This window comes from Cibotium barometz, chromosome 51 (assembly GCF_041138505.1).
Source record: "Cibotium barometz isolate CiBa-2024 chromosome 51, ASM4113850v1, whole genome shotgun sequence".
Classification (NCBI taxonomy): Eukaryota; Viridiplantae; Streptophyta; class Polypodiopsida; order Cyatheales; family Cibotiaceae; genus Cibotium; species Cibotium barometz.
In genome coordinates this window covers 29,109,021-29,130,568 of record NC_141096.1, presented here as the reverse complement: position 1 = coordinate 29,130,568, position 21,548 = coordinate 29,109,021, and the positions used below count along the sequence as shown (strand labels likewise).

Sequence of the window (21,548 nt, the reverse complement as noted above, 5' to 3'; positions counted from 1 at the left end):
AGGCATCCTCTGTCTAAGGACGGTCGGCCCGAATCTCAAAATCTCATGTCGAGTCTCATCATCATACACATGCATATGAAACATTCATTTCAAAATAAAGAAATCACAAGTAATGCTTATCAGATCTCTAGTCCACAATCTTTCAAGACAAGCATATTCAAATCAATCAAAATCAATATTAAGTGTAGAAACAAGCTTTTAATTCAAACAATCCTTAACTTCTCTTAGTCGTTTATTTCTTTCAAGTCATATATGAATCTTTGTTTTTAATATAATTAATTATCATTTTCTAACCAATAAGATCATCTCTAGTTGCAATATCTAAGTCATAACCATGCTTACATATTAGTCCATCCGGTCTATATAGACAAGGTAGTCAACCTTGATAGTGATTTATAAGGCAAAGCCGGATAACTGGTCTCTTTGGGCTACAAAGTTTTAGGACTTCTAATACTCTATAAAATATATCTCACTAATGGCTCTCTAAAAATGAGTTTTAAGGTCCTTTTGAGAGCGTTCAAAATGGCCAAAGTTGTGTTTTCAACATAAAACTGTCAAAAATAGCCAAGTGTCCCACTTTGCACTAGAATAACTAAAAAACGAAAGAGATTTGACTTTCTAGCATCTCATACACTCTTGTAGAGTTTTTTGTCATCTAAAACTTTTGTTTTTATATCAAAATTTGATTCTAAACACACGAAAAGATAAATTCTTCGTAAAACAGTCTCCCTAATGAAAGTTATACCTAAAATCTAGTCACAAACTAGTCAAATATTCTATCTTCTAATTCTTTAACTCTAAAAGTGTTTATTTTATGAGTTGGACTAAGGCAATCAACATAAGGCAATCAACAATAGTTCTTAGTGGGAAACCCCTCCTCTCCTCTTGTCATGGTGTTTTCCCATCGTTGCCACCACGGTTAAGCATGGCGTACATTGACTCAGATTCTCCCATATACACGCTTATCCATATATTTATTTAATCTCAAAAGAATTTAAAGCAAAATAATAGAAAGAGTGTTTGTGTAATGCCCCGATATATTTGCTAATGTCTTGATTGATTAGGAATCCATGTCTACTCTTCAGAAGTTGGGAAAGAGATGTTTGTAGATTTGGCAAGCCTCTTAGTACTACTATCAGGGCTGCAATCTACAACCTGTATAACTTTGCATAATTATCAGAAACTAGTCATGTGGGTACTTAAAATTACCAGAACATGTGCGTTCTACAACCTTATGTAGGCGGAATTGCCAGAATCAGTTGTATGTGAAAGTTGGCTCTAAAAATAGATCATGTCTTATTTTTTTTATATAAATTTCAATTTGTATGTCCATCTACACACTTAAAGGCTTCCTTTGAGCATGCTAACTAATTGAAAACTCAATCTTAAATTTTGACTTAATTTCAATACTTGGAATCTTTATTTGGTAAAAAACTACTAAAAACTTACTGGAAATCTGTAGCATCCAAAACTTAAGATTATCTTTAATCATAACTTGGTTAATCTCGGAGGTATGTTACATTTGTGTGCACACTTATACTCAAGGGTGTTTGTGCATGTACGTGTGAATATGTGTGCATGCATGATTGCAAGTGTGTGTGTGTATTTATATACATATATAAATACATACACACATACACAGTATATATATATATATATATATATATATATATATACATATATATATCTAAAGTGCATAAATATGATCCACCTCACACACACACCCACCCTCCTACACACACATGCATGTACAACAATACATCTTTGACACAATGAAATGTACCCATATTCTGTTCCATGATCTATGCATAAAATTTCTCAAAACTTACAGAAAAATCACATCATACTTCAAAAAACAAAGAGATTTTCAATAAACTATAATCGTTTACAATCTAAAGTAACAATAATATTCTTTAATACAAAATCTCAAAATCAGAGAGAGAATCACCAACAAAACGATCTAGCCAATAGGGACGTCGCGGCTATCTCGGGTATGCCTCTTCTAAATCTTGTCCACTTTGGGTTCTACCAAATGGCTCTTAGAGGGCATTAATCACGTTCTCTGTGTCCGACGTTCTTGTTTAAGGATGGTCGGCCTGAATGTCAAAATCTCTCTCTCTCTCTCTCTCTCTCTCTCTCTCTCTCTATCCTGCACAGAAATCACCTCAAGGCTCTAGAAGAAGCCAAAAACAATAGCCCATGAGAATTAGTAGATTATCACGCATGAAAATGTTAAAGATAGAAATCCCCTTCTAAAAACATGGTCTCGAATCAAATTAGAGATGATCTGGAAAGTGGTATAAGATTCATTTCACAAATACCGGCCACCCCGTGCGGAATCTCCTAGTTATTTGAGCACATATTTTGTTCTTCTTGTCATGAACTAACTTTCTTTAACACTTCTCTTTGACAAATAAAGTTATCTACATCCTCATGCGAGGCCGTTACTAAAAATTAAGGGTCAATTTGGTATCCGACCCTTGTTTTGTGTGCCCGGCGGTTATTTTTACTATGTAAACCCCCATATGAGTTTCCTTTAGGCTAAAAAACTCACTATGACCCTCTTTTACATTATCTAACATGGTAAAGTATAGAATAGAAATCGCTTACACTTATGACACCACAAAACATGCATAAACACCCCAAAATTAACATATCTAAACTTACTAAATTTGTGATCAAACTTAATCTTTTATGTCCTCTAAGTATTTACTATTTTTAAACATTAAATATAGATGCTAAAAATCATCGAGTCAAATGAACCCAAAAATACGTACATATGAGTACGTTACATTCTCTCCAACAAAAAGAGTGTTGTCCTCAGCGCATGAGCTGAGGATAGTGAGTCCTCACATGATCCTTGGATAACCAAGTGGCATCTTCAATTGGATAAGTCTTCCATTTTATCAAGAGATCAACTATGTCCCGGTGTTTAAGCTTCCTAACCCTACAATCCAAAATTATCTTTGGCTCTATCTCATAATTTTTTCACTCTTGTACTATCACCAAGTACGTGATTTGGATCATCCACATACTTTATCAGTAAGACAATGTGAAATACATTATGTGCTTTAACTCCTTCTGGAAGTTGTAGGCGATAAGCTTGTGTTCCAATCTTCTTAAGTATTTTGAAAGGTCCTGCATATGTAGGTGTCAATTTCTTAAACTTACCAAGTCTTTAAGAACTCTTCTTTGGTTTCATCTTTAAAAACACCAGTTGACCCTCATTGAAATCTCTTGGCTTTGTTTTCTTGTCTGCATAGATCTGTTGACGACTTTCTGCAACTCTTATGCATTCCCTTATGTCTCTTGTCTGCATCTCCATTTCATCAAGCATATGTTTACTTATCTCAATCTTCCCAACAGGATCATAACATAATACAGGTGACATGCAATCTTGCCCATATAATGCTTTGAATGGAGACATTCCAATAGTAGACTATGGACTACTATTGTATGTATATTCCACCATATGTAAGTATTCATCCCACTTTCCAAGTTTATCCATGCAATAGATTCTTAACATGTTCTCAAAGATTTGATTCACTCTTTGTGTTTGCCCATCACTTTGAGGATGATATGATGTAATCATATTTAGTGATGTCCCAATAGCTTAAAAGAATGGCTGCCAAAAATTTGAAGTGAATCTAGAATCTCGATCCGATACTATACTTTTAGGCATACCATGTAACTTGAAGATATTCTTTACAAACACATTTGTCACATCCATAGCAGTATATAAACTCTTGATAGGCGAGAAATAAGCGGCTTTTGTAAGCCTATCTACCACCACAAAAATGTTGTCATACCCTCCTCTAGTCCTTGGTAGCCCAGTAATAAAGTCCATTGATATACATTGCCACTTCATCTCTGGCACATCTAATGGTAACATAGAACCTGGTTTCTTTACATGCTCAGCTTTCACCTATTGAAATTTTAGACATTTTGCCACATAACCCCTTACATGTGCTTTCATTCCTGGCCAAAAGAAACTCTTTATAGTCTTAGTATAAGTCTTCTAAAATCCTTGATGTCTTGCTATGGCAATATCATGAAGGTCATGCATTAACTTGATCTCCACAATATCAGGTATGCATAACCTTTTCTCATAATATAATATTTCCTCAATTACTTCATGCTTTGTGAATGCATCTATTTCCTCTTGTGACCTGTATTTCTTTGTCAAACTCAAAAAAGTTATTTTGAAGAAAGAATCTCTTGCGATTTCACTCTTTACATGTTCTCCCAAACTATTATGTATGACAGTCACTAAAGCAACTCTTGGTTTTCTTCTCAATGCATCAGCCACTTTGTTTTCTTGTCCTGGTCTATAAATGATTTCAAAGTCATATTCCTGCAAAAATTCTATCCACCTTTGCTTTGCATTCAATTCCACTTGGCAAAACAAATGCCTGAAAGAAAATTGATTAGTTTTTAACTCAAACTTAACTCTAAGGAGATAATGCCTCCATACATGCAATGCATGCACAACAGCCAAAAATTCCAAATTATATGCTGAATAATTTCTCTCATGAGGTTTCAGCTTACATGACTCAAATGCAACCAAATGCCCATCTTGCATAAAAAACCCACCAAATGCTATAATACTAGGATCTGTTATTACAACCAAGAAGCTTTTTCCAAGCTCAGGCAGTTTAAGAACAAGGGCTGTAGTCAATGCATGCTTTAAAATCTGAAAACTCTACTCATACTTGGTGTAGAACATGTATGTAGAGCTTGTTATCGTTTATCTATAGAGGATTTAAGTGCAGAGCTAAAAATTTAATTGCAAAAATTGCTTGAGCAAGGATTTATTAGGCCTAGTGTGTCACTATGGGGTGCTCCTATTCTCTTCGAAAAGACGAAGGATGGGACTATGCAAGTGTGTGTTGATTATAGGGGGCTCAACAAGTTAACGATCAAGAATAAGTACCCATTGCCATGGGGAATCTTTTTGATTGGCTTGCAAGGAGTTGCAAGCCAATCAAAAAGAGTTGCATATTTTCTAAAATTGATCGGCTTGCAAGGAGTTGCATATTTTCTAAAAATGATCTGCGATCTCGTTATCATCAGATTCGCTCGCATCAGACATAGTGATATAGCAAAACTGCGTTTAGAATGCGTTTTGGGCATTATGAATTTGTTTATGATGCCATTTGGATTAACAAATACACCTGCTACTTTTCAGTTGACCACATCCGACCGTTCATCTCCATTTGCAAGAGCCAAGGTCTTGAGCGGGAGGATGCCTTCTTGGTGAACTTCCCATCTACTCTAATGATAACGTCATGTGTACCCCAGGGTGTCTATTGGGGCGTGTTTGTATGCTCTTGTTTAGCTGAGATCTCTGCAAAATGTCTTATTAACAAACAAGAAAAGAAAAGAAAAGAATAAAATTTGTTATATTGGTGCCAATCACCGAATATAGCCGAGGGAAAAAACCTAGTGGGAGAAAAGTGCCCTGGCTTGTTGGTCTTATTGTGGAGTTGATGAGCTTACCCTTGCACTACTGGTGGTGGATCCGTGTCCACTTCTGCTGGAAAGATTGTATCAATCACTTCAGGATGCAAGGACAACCTTGTACAAAAGCCGGCCTCTGGAGAAGGTGGCAGAGAAAGGATTGCTTCCTCGCTAAAATATGGCATTGGTTCTATGGGAAGGGTAAGCAGACAATTCCGATTTTGGAAGTGCTCAATATAAGTACCCATAGTGATCCAAAATTGACATGTTGAGGCTGGGGGAAGAAGGGCTTGCAAGATAGGTGGTTGCAAGTCATTTATGCATGTATCCCTCCATTGTTGTGCTTGAACCTCCTCAGGTAATCTATGTTAATTTGGTCCTCGGTCTGGTACTCTCACATCAAGAAGGTTATGGCGTTGGGGTGTAATTCCCACAATTTGTTTCATTAAGCCCGTGCCATACCATCGAGAGTAAGAGCGGCATAGCCAACAAATGTGTGAAGCTTCCCCTAATACGAGTCGTGCACATTCTTGACAACGTGGAAATGGATGATGCTGTTGATAGAATAAAGTGACAAAGTGATGCCCACAGTAAATTTCACCTAAGGGAGCATAAAAGTACCTATAATGAGTTTGAAAAGGAGGAGCACTATAACCCTCGCAATGTTCAGGTTGAGTACTATTAGGGTCAATGCATGGTGGACATGTATCTTGCCAAGTATCCATCAGGAGGTATCTGGGCGTAGAACAATGAAATTTAGAAACTTCAAACTTTATACACTCATATCCATCATTACAATCCCTATAAAAAACAAGTAGATACGATCATCTCAAAAAGAACACAATCCTGTAATGGCAAAAGGAACCACATTAGTAAAAGTGAGACTATTCACACACTGATCTACCAAAGAGCTTTAATTGTAGTGTTAATGCCCTACCTTTGGTTTTGGGTATGTCCTTCTTAACAGGTGGGAAGGATAGCAATTGTCGAGGAATTTGAGAAAGATAAGAGGATTTAGGCAGTGAAGTGCTAGAATCTATGCTCAAAGGAGACTCATGTAAAGTTGGATTTGTCTTAGGTACACAAGTTGATGGTGGATGTGTGTAACAAGGAGAAGTTGGGACAACTGGTGATTCAATACATGTTTTGGGAAGGGCAACACAAGGAGATTTGTAGGTGCTATCACAACCACCTATCCTATCTTGAAGAGGTTGTGTTGATTTCCTTTGCACCCACTGATATGAAAAACCAAGAGTGGCTTTTGGAATCTTATTGATACACTCTTCTAGCTCTAGCAACCCATGGCATTTGGGAAGCCAAAGTGCTGTTGCACCCTCATAATAGCCTTGTGCTTTAAGAACATGCTTTGGGACCCAATGAGTAACAATCTCAGGCTTAGGCTTGGAAAAGATATTCTTTTTAGGAGGTTTAGCAACTAGGCTAGATGGTACAAGTTTGTATGCATCTTTGGGTAGCCAAATTGATGATTCCTTCTTGCCTAGCCTTCTTTGAGCAGTGCCTAGAGTAGTTGGAACATGCCAACCATGGCCCTCACTTGAGGACTCATCGATTATCCACATCATTTGTCTTGGAGCTTGAAGAGCAGATGTTGAAAGTGGGTTGTGTAAGGTAGAACTACCACACTTTTGGTATGATAAAACTCATGGAGCAGCAGATCCCAAGATGCAATCAGAATCAATTTGCAATTTGTATTGTCTATTCTTCCAATCTAATGTGAACAATTGGTAGCACTTAACCATGATCGACCAAGAACAACGTCTACCACTGCCTTGGACTTACTAGCCACATAAAAGGGAATTGACATCTGGTGATCCTCAATGGATATCATAATGACACATTTTTCCTCTATAGGGTTATCTTCACCTGAGAAGCTTCGTAAGTCAATAGGAATGTGCACAAGTGTTGGCTATCCCAAGGCTACCCATGTGTCAAATGAGAGAACATTATAATCTACACCAGAGTCAATTAAGACAGAGACAAAGTAGGTAGTCTCATGAAGATGAAGACACATGTGAATATTGAAAGGATCGACATATTGTTCATCAGTAGTAGCCAACTGTAAGGTCAACACAGAAGCCTTTCAACGCTCCTTGGCTTTTGCAACTCTAGCTTTAGCTTCTTCTTGAGCCTGACGTTTAAGTAGGTCATGTGATTCTTTTCGTGTGTGGGCAACATGCGTTTGTTGAAGCATGGCTTCAGTTAATGGTTCATTGTATTTCTTGAGACGACTTCCATTAATGAAGTTAGGCATTTGCTCACCTTGCCTTTAATGTGCGAAGGCGTTCTTTTCAACGAGGCAACCGTAGAGGTGGTCGTCGTGGTGGAAATATGACATATGAATCTAAGTGGCTACATAACTATCATTCTTTACCTGTTAAGCGTGTTGTTTATCTTGCTGATGATACAACTTGCCAAGTCAAGGGCATTGGAGATTTATATCTTGGCACCTTATCTTCTTCAACTCGAGTTTTACGAGGGGTTTTACATGTCCCAGAACTTCAATGTAATCTTCTTTCAGTTGCAAGACTTGTTGATCTTGGTTTGTTTGTTGGATTCGACCACACCAAATGCCGCATTGAGAAAGATGGACAGATTATTGCAACTGCTTCTCGTAATGGCAATTTGTTTGAGCTCTCTCTTAATGATGCTGTAGCAAATGTTGTCACTGCTCCAGGGGATCATGATTGCAAGATATGGCATCATCGCTTTGTTCATGCTGATTTCTCAAAGCTTCTTAATCTTCATCGTCAAGGTCTTGTACGCGGAATGGATCTTAAAGCTCATCCTCATATGGGAATCTGTGAGTTTTGTGCTCTTGGCAAACACAATCATAAACCCTTTCCTCTCTCGAATTCAGTTCATTCTCATGATTTGTTGGATCTTGTTCATACCGACATTTGTGGACCTTTGCCTCCATCGAGAACACAACATCGTTATTTCATTACGTTTATTGATGATTACTCACGGTATACAGTTGTTTTCTTGCTTCAACAAAAATCTGAGGCGTTATCTGTTTTTAAGCAATTTCACAAGGCTGCCGAACTTCAAACTGGACGTTGCCTCAAGAAACTTCGCAGCGATAATGGTGGAGAATATGTGTCTCGTGAGTTTGAGAGTTATTGTACGGACCATGGTATTCATCATGAACATACAATTCCATATTCACCTCAACAGAACGGTGTTGCTGAACGTAAGAATCGCACTATTATCAATGCTATACGATGTATGCTGATTCATTCTGGGTTATCTTGTGTCTTCTGGAGTGAAGCTCTCTTGACAGTAGTCTTTGTTCAGAATCATCTTCCTACTACTGCTCCTTCTAGTAAGATACCCATCATAGCATGGACAGGTGAAATTCCTTCTGTATCTCATTTTCGAACCTTTGGATGTATTGCTTACATTCATGTTCCTAAAGAAACACGAGCAAAGCTTGATGCTCCTGGCCTTAAAGTTATTTTTATTGGGTATTCTGACACTTCCAAAGGCTACAAATTCTATGACCCGTCCTCCAAGAAAGTGCTTGTGAATCGTGATGCTATTTTCAATGAGCAGCTTATGGGCGGTACATGGTCCATGGATGATTCTGATGATACTAAATCTTTGTTTCAAGCTTTTCCATTCTTGTGTGATGATGAATCTTCTTCTATAGAGCAAATTTCCTCTTCTCAACCATCTAAAGAGCAACTTTCCTCTTCACAACCATTGATTCCGAATGCTGTCATTGATGATGTTGACATTTTTATTGATCTGCCTATTGATTTTGAGCATGGTTCTTGTCATGTTTATGATGAAGATTTTGAGGCTAATGTTTTCTCTACTTCTGAAGATCCAGCCACGTACAGTGATGCTATATGTTCTCCACAAAAGGATCAATGGCAAGAGGCTATGGAAGCAGAGTATGATTCTCTTATCTCTAAAGGTACATGGATACTCACTGAGCTACCTCCTGGCCGTACTGCCATTAAGTGTAAGTGGGTATATAAGACAAAATTTAAAGCAGATGGATCCTTTGACAAATTCAAGGCACGTTTAGTTGCCAAAGGTTACTCTCAAGTTGCTGGCGTTGATTATCACGAAACCTTTTCACCAGTTGTTCGCATTACTAGTATTCGGGTTTTATTGGCATTTGCTGTTCAATTTGACTTAGAAATTCATCAGATGGACGTGCGCACAGCTTTCTTGAATGGAGATTTGAATGAAGAAATTTACATGGAGCAGCCAGAAGGATTTGTTATTGCAGGGAAGGAAGATCTTGTTGCTCGTCTTCATAGGGCTTTATATGGTCTTAAACAAGCTTCACGGGCCTGGTACATCAAGTTTGATCTTTTTCTTACCTCCCATGGTTTTCTCTCTTGCTCTTCTGATCCCAACTTATTTACCAAACACCAAAATGGTAGTTTTGTAATCCGTGCCCTTTATGTGGATGATACAATCCTTGTTTCCAATGATTTGGGATTTCTACACCAAAGTAAGCAGTTGTTATCTTCGGCATTTGATATGGTGGATCTTGGAGAGCTTCACTCGTGTCTTGGCATTCAGATTCAAAGGGATCACAGTAGAGGTATTTTATTACTTCGACAGTCAAAGTTTATTGAAGATACTATTAAGAAGTTTGGTTTGGAATCTGCACATTCAGCAACTACTCCTTGTCTTGCGAGTTCCATGAAAAACACTTCTGATGGTGGTGGCCAGCTTGTTACAAATCAACCATATGCTAATTTGGTTGGATGTCTTCAAGTTGTTGGTTTGAACACTCGTCCTGACATTTTGTTTATTGCTAACTATCTCGGGCAACACCTTGCATGTCCTTCTCTTAAGCATTGGTCTTCAGCAAAGCGCGTGTTGAAATACTTGAAAGGCACTATAGATTATGGTTTGGTTTATCAACGACAATTCACATCCGACTCCATTCCATCTCTTTCTCTTTTGGGTTACACAGATGCAGATTGGGCCAGCTCACATTTATCTATGCGATCTACTAGTGGCAATTGTTTCTTCATTAATGGTTGTCTTATTTCTTGGACCAGCAAGAAACAACGTTGTGTTGCAGTTTCTACAACCGAATCTGAATATGTTGCGGCATCACTTGCAGCTCGTGAACTCATTTGGCTTCGACAAGTGTTGACAGATATCGGCCATTCTCCTCTTTCTAGTACACCCTTGCGGTGTGATAATCAGAGTGCTATTAGTCTTGCAAAAGACTATGTCCAGCATAACAAGTCAAAACATATTGCTGTGCATTACCATTATGTTCGATACGAAGTACGCAAAGGCACTATCATGATTGAACATTGTCCAAGTGACCAGATGATTGCAGATATTCTTACCAAAGGTCTCAATGAGTCACGCTTCATTCTCTTGCGCTCAGAGCTTGGAGTTACCTCGGGCTCACTCTTTCTAGATTAGGCTCTTTACTCTTATGGTAGCTTTTGTACATATATCGTTGTAATCTTTTAGACACCATGCACTTTGCACATTCCACAATTGCTCACTATGACCTCTTGGTCCTTTTGTATATTTGTACATAGATGCACAATGCACTTTCACATCATTACTTCTGGTTCATATTTTCACATTTGTATAGGGGCTTGGGTTTTTCCCTTGTACTCCCCAAGGGTTTTTTCATCCATAGCTAGAGACCCTTGTTTGAGTGGGGGTGTTGGAGCTCTATATATGGCTCACTCTACCTAACTTGGTCTCACCTATATATATGTATCTTGTCCTCAATATGAATCAGTCTTTGGGAGCGTACATGATGTGTCTCTTGTCTCATCTCTTTCTCTCTACATTTCAACAACCTTTGCCTAAGCTTTCACCTGAAGGCGTGTGTGAGAGAGAGGGAGTCCAGAAGCTGCGACAACAGAGGGAGAGCCTAGCACAAGAAGCAGGGCACGAGAGAGAGAGAGAGAGAGAGAGAGAGAGAGAGAGAGAGAGAGAGAGAGGAGAGAGAGAGAGAGAGAGAGAGAGAGAGAGAGAGAGAGTGGCAGGGTGTGAGAGAGATCGCTTAGCAAAACTGTGGAAAAAAGAGCGCGAGTGCGCACGAGAGAGAGAGAGAGAGAGAGAGAGAGCGAGAGATGACCGAAGAGAGAGAACCAATTCCAATACCAATCTTTCATTAGGTAATAGATGATCTCTATCAAATTTCATGGATTTATAGGCTTTGGTGAAAAGAACAGAGTTGTAGTGATGTATATAAGTCACCGCATTATTGAGATTATTAGTTTTAATCGCAACATAACAAGACACATTACACTCAAAGGTATAACATCAAAATCGATCCTGTAGACCATGCCTTACAACATCATCTAAGATCTCTCCATTACCTATACAGATATCATTGAATTAATTAGACTTAATAGTAACATGTAAAAGATATAAAAACTATCAAAAAAATTTGATATTGATATACCTATAACATGTTCCAAAGGAGAAGAATTTGAGCCAGACAGGATTCGAGGAGTGGCGGCTCTATATTCCATAGCTCGTATAGCTAGGTGTTAATGGTAGGAGGACGGGGGCCGAGTTTTGAGTTGACCAAATCAGTCCGTCAAGAATGCCCTCTCGCTCCGTTCCTTTTTATTTTCTTTGTAGAGGCTATGAGACTGTATCTGACAGCAGAGGAGGTTGGCTTGAGAGGACTCCAGCTTCCAGTTTGGGGTGAGGACTTGCTTGATTCTGAGTTTGCTGATGACATGAGATTGTTTTTGCATGGCAAGGAGGCCAATCTACAGAGGGCAGAGCAGTCTCTACAGGTTCTTGGTGTGGCTTCAGGAGAATTGATGAGGATCAATTGGTGCAAGACAGTGGCTTTTTGGATCAGTAGCCCTCCCGCTCTGGCATGGAGCCAAGACCCGGGTTTTAGATGGATTCCTCCTTGCACAACAGTGCAGTATCTGGGATGCCAGATTGGACTTGATTTCTCACGTGAGCAGCAGATCGCCCTGCTTCTTCTGAGCATTCGGAAGAAGCTTCTATATTGGAGTATAGCTTAGCTTTCCTTGGCTGGGACGGTGGTGGTGACAAATCAGGTGCTTTTAGCGACTATGTGGTATATCACATCTTACTTCCAAGTGTGAAATTTATTTTCTATCGACTGTGAGTTAGTGTAGTTGATAGAGGTGTTACTTGAGAGTCACAAAGTCATGGGTTCAAGCCCTCACTGTCCAAGCCGTGGCACGAATGGGTTTTTATGTTGTGATGTACTTTCTAATTTGAAAAAAGTGTGAAATTTATTTTTATATACATATATGTTTATATATATAAATGTATATAGACATATATACACGTGTGATTTAAGATTGTGAGATCATTAATCATTGGTCCCCCAATTTTAAAGCATTTGAGTTTATTTTAAGGACCATGTTCTAATTCTTCGACCTTTTAACTCAACTTTAAAGTCTTTGAGCTTATTTTAGTGACCATGATCACATTCGACCTTTGATGAAAATTAAATATCTTCAAATATGATATTATAACTCACTAGAAGATATTGGCACTTAATTAATTAATCAAGCCCTATTGGGTTTGATTATTTAGTTATTACCTTAGCGTAATCGAAGGTATTAATACCTTAGAGCTTGATTTCCATTCCCTCTCGCCCTTGCCCCCCGCGACCACCAACTCGTTCGCCCCAGCTTTCGTCGGGTCTGGGCATAGTCTCCTTGCCTTGCCCCAACGACCACCCGCTCTTTCCCTCGCCTCGACCACCCTCTCCCTCTCTCTTGCCTTCGCTCTGACCTTTGCCTAAGCTTTCACCTGAAGGCGTGTGTGAGAGAGAGGGAGTCCAGAAGCTGCGACAGAGGGAGAGCCTAGCACAAGAAGCAGGGCACGAGAGAGAGAGAGAGAGAGAGAGAGAGAGAGAGAGAGAGAGAGAGAGGGAGAAAGAGAGAGAGAGAGAGTGGCAGGGTGTGAGAGAGATCGCTTAGCAAAACTGTGGAAAAAAGAGCGCGAGCGCGCACGAGAGAGAGAGAGAGAGAGAGAGCGAGAGATGACCGAAGAGAGAGAACCAATTCCAATACCAATCTTTCATTCGGTAATAGATGATCTCTATCAAATTTCATGGATTTATAGGCTTTGGTGAAAAGAACACAGTTGTAGTGATGTATATAAGTCACCTCATTATTGAGATTATTAGTTTTAATCGCAACATAACAAGACACATTACACTCAAAGGTATAACATCAAAATCGATCCTGTAGACCATGCCTTACAACATCATCTAAGATCTCTCCATTACCTATACAGATATCATTGAATTAATTAGACTTAATAGTAACATGTAAAAGATATAAAAACTATAAAAAAAAATTTGATATTGATATACCTATAACATGTTCCAAAGGAGAAGAATTTGGCTTTGTATACTCTTCTTTTCAGACTCTTTATGATTGTAACAAAGTCCTCTCAACTTCCATACTTTATTTTGACCATTGTCTCGGCTAAAGTTGTAAAAGCTATGTGCAATATCAATCAATAAGATACCCAAGTCTTTATGATTTTCTAAAATGCATTCCACTACATGCAAGACGTATGGCAAGCACCATTGGATAAACTTTTGATTTTCCTTGGCTTTGAAACTCTCAAAGTACTTGCTAGGAGACTTAGGCCATCGACCATACCGAATTGTAGGTGGCACTACTTTGGATACTTTGAATACTGCATCATCGATTTCTTTCTTCATAGAATTACTATAATTCTTTGAAACTAAAGAAGAAATATGCTTTTTGAATATATTCAAAGAGAATATATGCATGACATCATACACATGACCTACACCACCCATGCAAGCTCATATTGTTAGTAGCTGGGAGCAACATTTGCCTCGTGGCTCTCCAACGGTGCCCTCTCCATCCCTTGGTTCAGCGTGGCCGATGATTACAGCAGCTTGACCGGCAAGCTCACGGTGTTAGTAGCTAGGTACAATGTTCAATGAGTTTGCCAGTGGAGAACCAAAGCAAGGCAAGGGTGCGACGGAGGTTCGCATGATGTGCGAGTCACGAGGCAATGACGGCGGAAGGACGAGGCCTCCGGCAGCACACATATCACCATGCCACTGCCACTTAATAGGAGTAGCCATTTTGGAGTATTAGACACCATGCTAGACATGAGATAAGTGATTAGTAGCAAAGTGATAGTGTTTGTTGAAAGATTGATTTCAAGACAGTTCCAATTGCAACATTGCCACATCTAAATAGTTAACAAATATACAGCTACCTAGTTTGGATATATTTTTGCTTTTTGCCTAGATATTGGTGTATATGCTTATGGTAATCAAATATATACTAGAGGTTCTATAGCCTAGATATTATTGGATCCACTTAAAGCAATAAAATATATGCTAGAGGTTAGGACCTTCATTAATGTTATCAAAATCAAACCAACGAACAGAGTGCAAGTAGTTGGTTCAGTTTGGAAATGTTTTGAGTAAGTTGATGAATGTGTGTGTGTACATGCATGTGTGTGTGTGTTTGAGAGAGAGAGGCAGCTTTCAATATGATATATGGGATGAGCCTCTTTTAGGATTGAGAGAGGCAGCTTTAAATATGATATATGGGATGAGCCTCTTTTAGGATTGAGAGAGGCATCTTTCAATATGATATATGGGATGACCCTCTTTTAGGATTGAGATGAGTCTTACATTAAAGCAACATTGAATTAGGTACATCTAATATGAATATACACAAGCATAATTAGATCTCAACTAGATACACATACATGTAGGAAGTTTGGCATTTAAAAAATTCTTTGTTAGACCACCTTGCTTACATGTGATGACCAATGTGCATCCTCCTACCTATACACCATCCACCAGTGGTTCACCAATGTCTTTGAGATACTTTAATGTTTTTGGCTCTCTCTCTCTCTCTCTCTCTCTCTCTCTCTCTCAACCCTCACTCTTTTCCTTGACATACTCTCTCTATATTCTATATCTCCTTTTATCCCTCTTCTCTCTCTCTTTCTCTCTCTCTCACTCTCTCTCTCTTTCTCTCTCTCTCACTCTCTCTCTCTCAACCCTCACTCTTTGCCTTAACACACCCTCTCTATATTCGATACCTCCATATCTCCTTTTATGCCTTTTCTATTTCTCTCTTTCTCTCTCTCTCAACCCTCACTCTTTTCCCCTTGACACACTCTCTCTATATTCTATACCTCCATATCTCCTCTTCTTTCTCTTCTCTCTCTTCTCCCTCTCTCTCTCTCTCTCTCTCTCTCAACCCTCACTCTTTTCCTTGACACACTCTCTCTATGTTCTATACCTCCATCTCTCCTTTTCTCCCTCTTCTATCTCTCAATCTCTTTTTTTATGCGTTTTCATGGGAGCAATTTTTTATGACACTGCAGATCACTAATGCATGGCAGCATGAGGCTTTCTCCTGTCCTCAGGCTCCTGTCCTCAGGATAGTCTTAGTTTTTCTCGGTCGGATCGCCGGCAAGGAGGGACTAATTTATCACGGATTGATTGCTTCTATTGTATGGACATGATTCTTACGCATGATTCTTGTACACACAATATGTGATACATGGATATGGAATACACTACATGATGTTGTGTTATTATGCTTGTATGTTTATCTTGTGTCTTTTATCTTGTTCTTGATCCATGCCTCCTACTCCATTGTCATGTGTACATGTGTACTCCATGGCTATGTATGTAGCAGCATGTGTTCTCCCATATTAGCAAGGTGATACTAACACTCGGCCATCACGGTGTGATGAGACACTTCAATCTTCTCCTTGCCTACAAGCTCATATGCATTTCTTTGCAAGAAGAGAGATTAGTAGCATGCGTGATTATTTCTTGATTTTAAATTAATGATGATGTTTGTTGCTTTTCTCAAAACCCCATGAGAAAGGAGATTAGCATGATTATTGATTATTGGTGATTTTTGAGATTATATTATAAATCATTGGGACTTTTATTCTTAGTTATCTAAAAGCGTTCACAAAGGCTGTTGATGAAATGTTGATGTTTGACTTGTAGCTTAGTGGGCATTGGCGAGGGCGTCCATCATCACGATAAAACTTAATTTGGCCAATCACACGACACACACGACAATTAGTAAAATCATTCCGCCTTGTTTTTCTACCTCTTACTTTGCTCTTTCGTTTGTCCCAGGGATCACTGAAGCTTGACTTTCGGGCTGTACTTGGGCGGCCTGTTGAGATAAAAAAGGGCAAGGGCGTCGTTTGCTTGCAAAGCGTTCGATCTCCATTACATTTACTTGGGTAGCGACAAAGCTCCATACTTTATTTACGTGCAATTGCAACAGGCTGCAAAAAGAAGAGCGCAGCAAGGCGAGGTAGGTGCTGCGGGTGTTGAAGGTGCTTGTGAAGATGTAGAGGTGGAGGTGAGAAGCCACCTTGTGAAGAGGTATCACTGTGCTGCATACAGGCACTGGTGAGGCTGCACACGAGACTGAGAGCCAGGCAGGTGAGGACCATGCGGGCTGTAAGAGCACCAAGCAAGAAGCCCACAAGGCATAGCAAGTGTGTAGGCCCCAAGAAACTGGAGGAGATTGCCGCCAAGAACCTTCTCCCATCACCCCCACCTTTTGAAGTAGAGGTCCTACATAGCCGTGGGCATGCACAATGTGGACTGCAAGCAGTCTCGTCACTACGAGGTCCACCGCATTGCCTTCCGCAACGTTCTAGAGATCGACACTGAGCGCATTGTGGATCGTGTGTGGTGAACATGGGACAAATCACCTATAGCTTGTCCCTGGTTGCGGTGGTGGCACTGCACAACCTCATAGTGGGGCGGTCTCATCACAACAACTATGGCATTGTGGAAAGTTCCCATATCTACGGCCTCTTTCCCGACACCTTTGTTTCCTACCAAGTGTCCTGTTCGAAGGGAAGCTCGTCATTTCAACTACTAACAAGGAGTATTTTGATCTCTTCTATACCATTCCCTGGTCTCAGGGCACCTTAGCCTCCTTGTCGCACGGTATTGTATGTACATGACTGGCTCTTGAGCATGTTCCACATACCATTGCAAGAGGTTGTTCACAAAAACGAAAGTAATTAACCTACAACTCATAAAAAGACGCCCTATCAATACCAATTGTCCTTGGTACTATGTCCAAAGGTAAGGCAGGCCCATTTTAGTTCATTGGAAACCTTGGAGGATTTTTTGGAAATGTCTTCTTGGTTCATCTGGGTGGCACCACGATGTTTGGTCTAATTGGACGGCATGCCTCTTTCTACTTCATTGCTGGTATAAGTGGTCTCATGGCATTTTTAGTCCATTGATTTTCTATTGACCCTCACTTCAAGAAAGATAGCAAAGCTCTAGATTCTTTAAAAAGAATGTAGCTTTAAAGTTTTATGCCAAACATTTTGTCTTTCTTGAGTGTTCTTGATTCATGTGCCAACATGGCAGCTTTAGACGAGGGGAAAAGATTCATGTAGTCATTTCGCACTTCGGTTTTGAGGAAGATATAATAGTTGGAAATGCCCTTGTTAATATGTATGGATCATGCAAGTCACACTTGATGCTATCCCTCACATAGTGGAGAATGATGATGATGTGTTCTTTGTGTTGAAAATACACGAACACGAAGAGATAGGGACAGAGTGACTCAGAGAGAGAGAGAAGAAGGAAGAGTGTTATGCCATATACGCTCCCAAAAGACTAGTTCATATTGATTATGAGTTTGTATATATATAGGTGAGATCTAGGTCAAGTTAGGGTATGATATATATAGCTCCAACACCCCCACTCAAACAGAGGTCTCTAGTTGTGAGTGAAAAAACCCTTGGGGAGTACAAGGGAAAAACCCGAGCCCCTATACATACATATCATATACAAAAGATCAATGTGCATAATGTGAAAGAGTATCTATAAGGATACAAAAATACATTTTGTACAAGTTTAATTATTCAGGGTGTGAGTGTAAAAAGTATTGATCTCCAAAGCATGAAGTTGCAACAACTCCAAGTTCTCAACGTAATGATGTGAATCGAGCTTCATTCTCCATGCTAGTGTACCCCGACCTTAAGGCTCAAACTTGAGTTTGAGCCTTTGCTCTCCATGCTAGTGCACCTCGGTCTTAAGGCTCGATCTTCAGATTGAGTCTTCGTTCTCCATGCTAGTGTAGGCCTTAAGGCTCGAACTTGAGTTTGAGCCTTTGCTCTCCATGCTAATACACCCTGGTGTTAAGGCTCGACCTTCAGATTGAGCCTTTGTTCTCCATGCTAGTGTACACCGGCCTTAAGGCTCGAACTTCAGATTGAGCCTTTGTTCTTCATGCTAGTGTACTCCGGTCTCAAGGCTCGAACTTGAATTTGAGCCTTTGCTTTCCATGCTAGTGCACCCCTAGCATTTGAGTGCACAACTTGGATATAGAACCCACCTTAAGATCGAACCTCCCCTACATGGAACTTATGTGTTAAGGCTCATTCTCCATGCTTAACTTTACATGGAACTTGGCCTTAAGTCACGAAAGCATTCACTATATAGTAATTGATCTAGAAAAACTTTCCTACATAGTAATCTATATAGTAGTATATTATAGTAATAAATAATCAATAAATTCCTCTTTGTGAATCCTTTTTTAAGTCTAGCTAGTACTTGGTCAAACTATTATATGACAAATACAATAGAATGAAGGAGAGAGAGGAAATGAAAGATAGAGATAGAAAGAAAAAAAGCAACAAAGATATATTAATGCCCATGGAAGGTGATAATGACCTATACAACCCGATATATAAATTAAGACCATAAAAGTCTTATGTCAAACATGTGGTCAAAAGAGTAGAACAAATAAACAACTATCACATCTAACTTCAAAAGAAAAAGATGTTCTAAAAGAGTAAATGTTACTTGTGGAGGAGTAGGTGATGGGTTGCAATTTTTTTGGATAAGATCACATTGGGTCTCATAACACTACAATTTTCGATAAGAGCACAGTGGTTCTAATAACACTAAAATTTTGGCTCAATCTTTTAAAACGATGATATCCTCTTTTGTGTAGGCGAGGCTTGGCCATAGAAAGGGGTTTTCCACCCAACTCAAAACGAGATGTGAGATATTAAACAAAAGCAATAATCTATCACTTTACTTTGCTTGTGATTTCAAGAGTGAAATATGTAGTCTTTTGTGTAGGCGAGGCTTGGCCATAGAAAGAGGTTTTCCACCTAACTCAAAACGAGATGTGAGATATTAAACAAAAGCAATAATCTATCACTTTACTTTTCTTGTGATTTCAAGACCATCAATTTTGATCTTGTGATTTCCAGAGTGAAATATGTAGTATTTACAACGAGCACCTATCTATATATCATTACCCACCACCTGTTGTATCATTACTTACTCAGGGTTGCTGGTTCTCTGGGCGGTGGTGCTTGGGCCGAGGGGCAAGTGACCACTGACCATACTGGTTCTTTATGAGGCCCTTGTTTCTTTCCTGCCACCAATGGGATGGGAAAAATAGCTTATGCACCAAAAAGTCGGATGACTTGTTCACTAGGGCAGGGTTTCGAGCGAACACAGACGCAAACTTCCGCCCGAATCCCTGGAAGCCATCTAGTGTGTGTAGGTAGACCTCAAGATTGTGGTGGAGATTCAGGTTTCGTGTGGAGAAGAAAGAAGGCTTTCGGAGGTGGGGTGAAACATGACTATCGAGGCGGAGCTCCTGGCCCACGTGGAAGTAGGCCCATGGCCACAAGTCGAGCAGTGGGCCGCAACCCATGGCTGCTATGGCGCCCCACACCCCTCTTTCATTCACGTTGAATCCAGGTACCTTAGGCACCGTGTCATGCACATTGACCACCCTCAACACCTTCAACCCCAACTCCTCGACTCTGTGCTTGAAGGCCAAGTTTCCCACCCTAGGCCCTGCGAAAGAGAAGACCGTTATAATCGGTGCCTGCCCAGCTCCGCCGCCGTTCCACTGACCTATGTTGGCTGATATGTCATAACCGCTCAACACAGCCAGTGCCGCCCCAAGGCTGTGTCCTGTTATGGTTATGCTCACCTTCTCCCCTTCATACTTCTTCAACAGCTTCTTCAGCGCACATGCCAATTGCTCCCTGGCGCTCGTGTCATTGAACTTGGACCCCGCCTTCTTGGAAGTGTACAAGCTTAGGAAACCCTTTTCCACCCTCACCTTTTTCTGGCCTGGCTCGAAATCCGGACGCGTTTGAACGTCTGTGAGATCTGCGACCCATTCCGTGCCCATGACTGTGCCCCTCCATGCGACGAGGATGTCTCTTCTACCCAGCCGTTTCATCTCTTTGTTGGTGGCCACTGCCACGTAGGCAATCCAGTTGGAGTCCCCGGTCCACCGCTCCGATGCATCCCTCTCTGACAGGAGGAGGAACTTGGGCAGCTTGATGTCCAATGTGGCGAAGAGGTACCTGGTCACCTCGTAGCCGCAGTCCTCCTTGTCGACCTTCTTGAAAAGATCCCGGGCGGCATACCTGCTGCTGCCACAGTAGACCGAGTGACTGTCGGAGTCGAACGCGTCGTAGTTAACCTGCGCGAGCTCACCATAGCGGATGATCTCCGCCCGGAGGGTCTGATCCAATGGCTCCACGTCGAGGAAGCCCTTCCAGTTGTTTTGCCCTTGAATTTCCTTCCACACACTTGCCAAGTGGCTAGTCCCCTCGCTTGACGTGGCTTTACTATATTGTCTAGCGGGCGGGCAAACCATACTTTGTACACTAGAGCTCATAGCTGCGCGAGAGGGCTCCATTGGCACAGAGCAAATAGCGGGCGGGTACTCCATTAATACAGAGCTTGTCACGCTGATAATGCCGTAGGAGAGCTTATGCGAGAGCGAGGAGGAGATGTTTTCACTAGATTGGCGATTAGACCGGAGATGTTTTCACCCATAAAAAGCTGCAATATTGATAAAGCCGTCAAATGACACGTGCCTTATTTCTCAAGGGAGGCCACCCAGCAGAGTCAGCATAGGTACGCCACACCTTTCACAGATTCTGGCGGCTAACAGCTGGTCGGCGCTCCACCTCAGCATGCCAAGCCACCTCCGCCGGGATGCTCGATTGTTGTCGGCCTTCTCCGTCCTCGCCTGACCCGCACATTCTTCATAACTAGCATGTGA

The 21,548-nt window shown here is 40.5% G+C and overlaps 1 pseudogene; it reads right to left on the bottom strand.

Annotated features, from left to right (window-relative positions):
- Nucleotides 1–19,711: 19,711 nt before the first annotated feature.
- On the bottom strand, nucleotides 19,712–21,275 carry LOC147609507 (phospholipase A1-Igamma1, chloroplastic pseudogene; annotated as a pseudogene).
- Nucleotides 21,276–21,548: the final 273 nt, after the last annotated feature.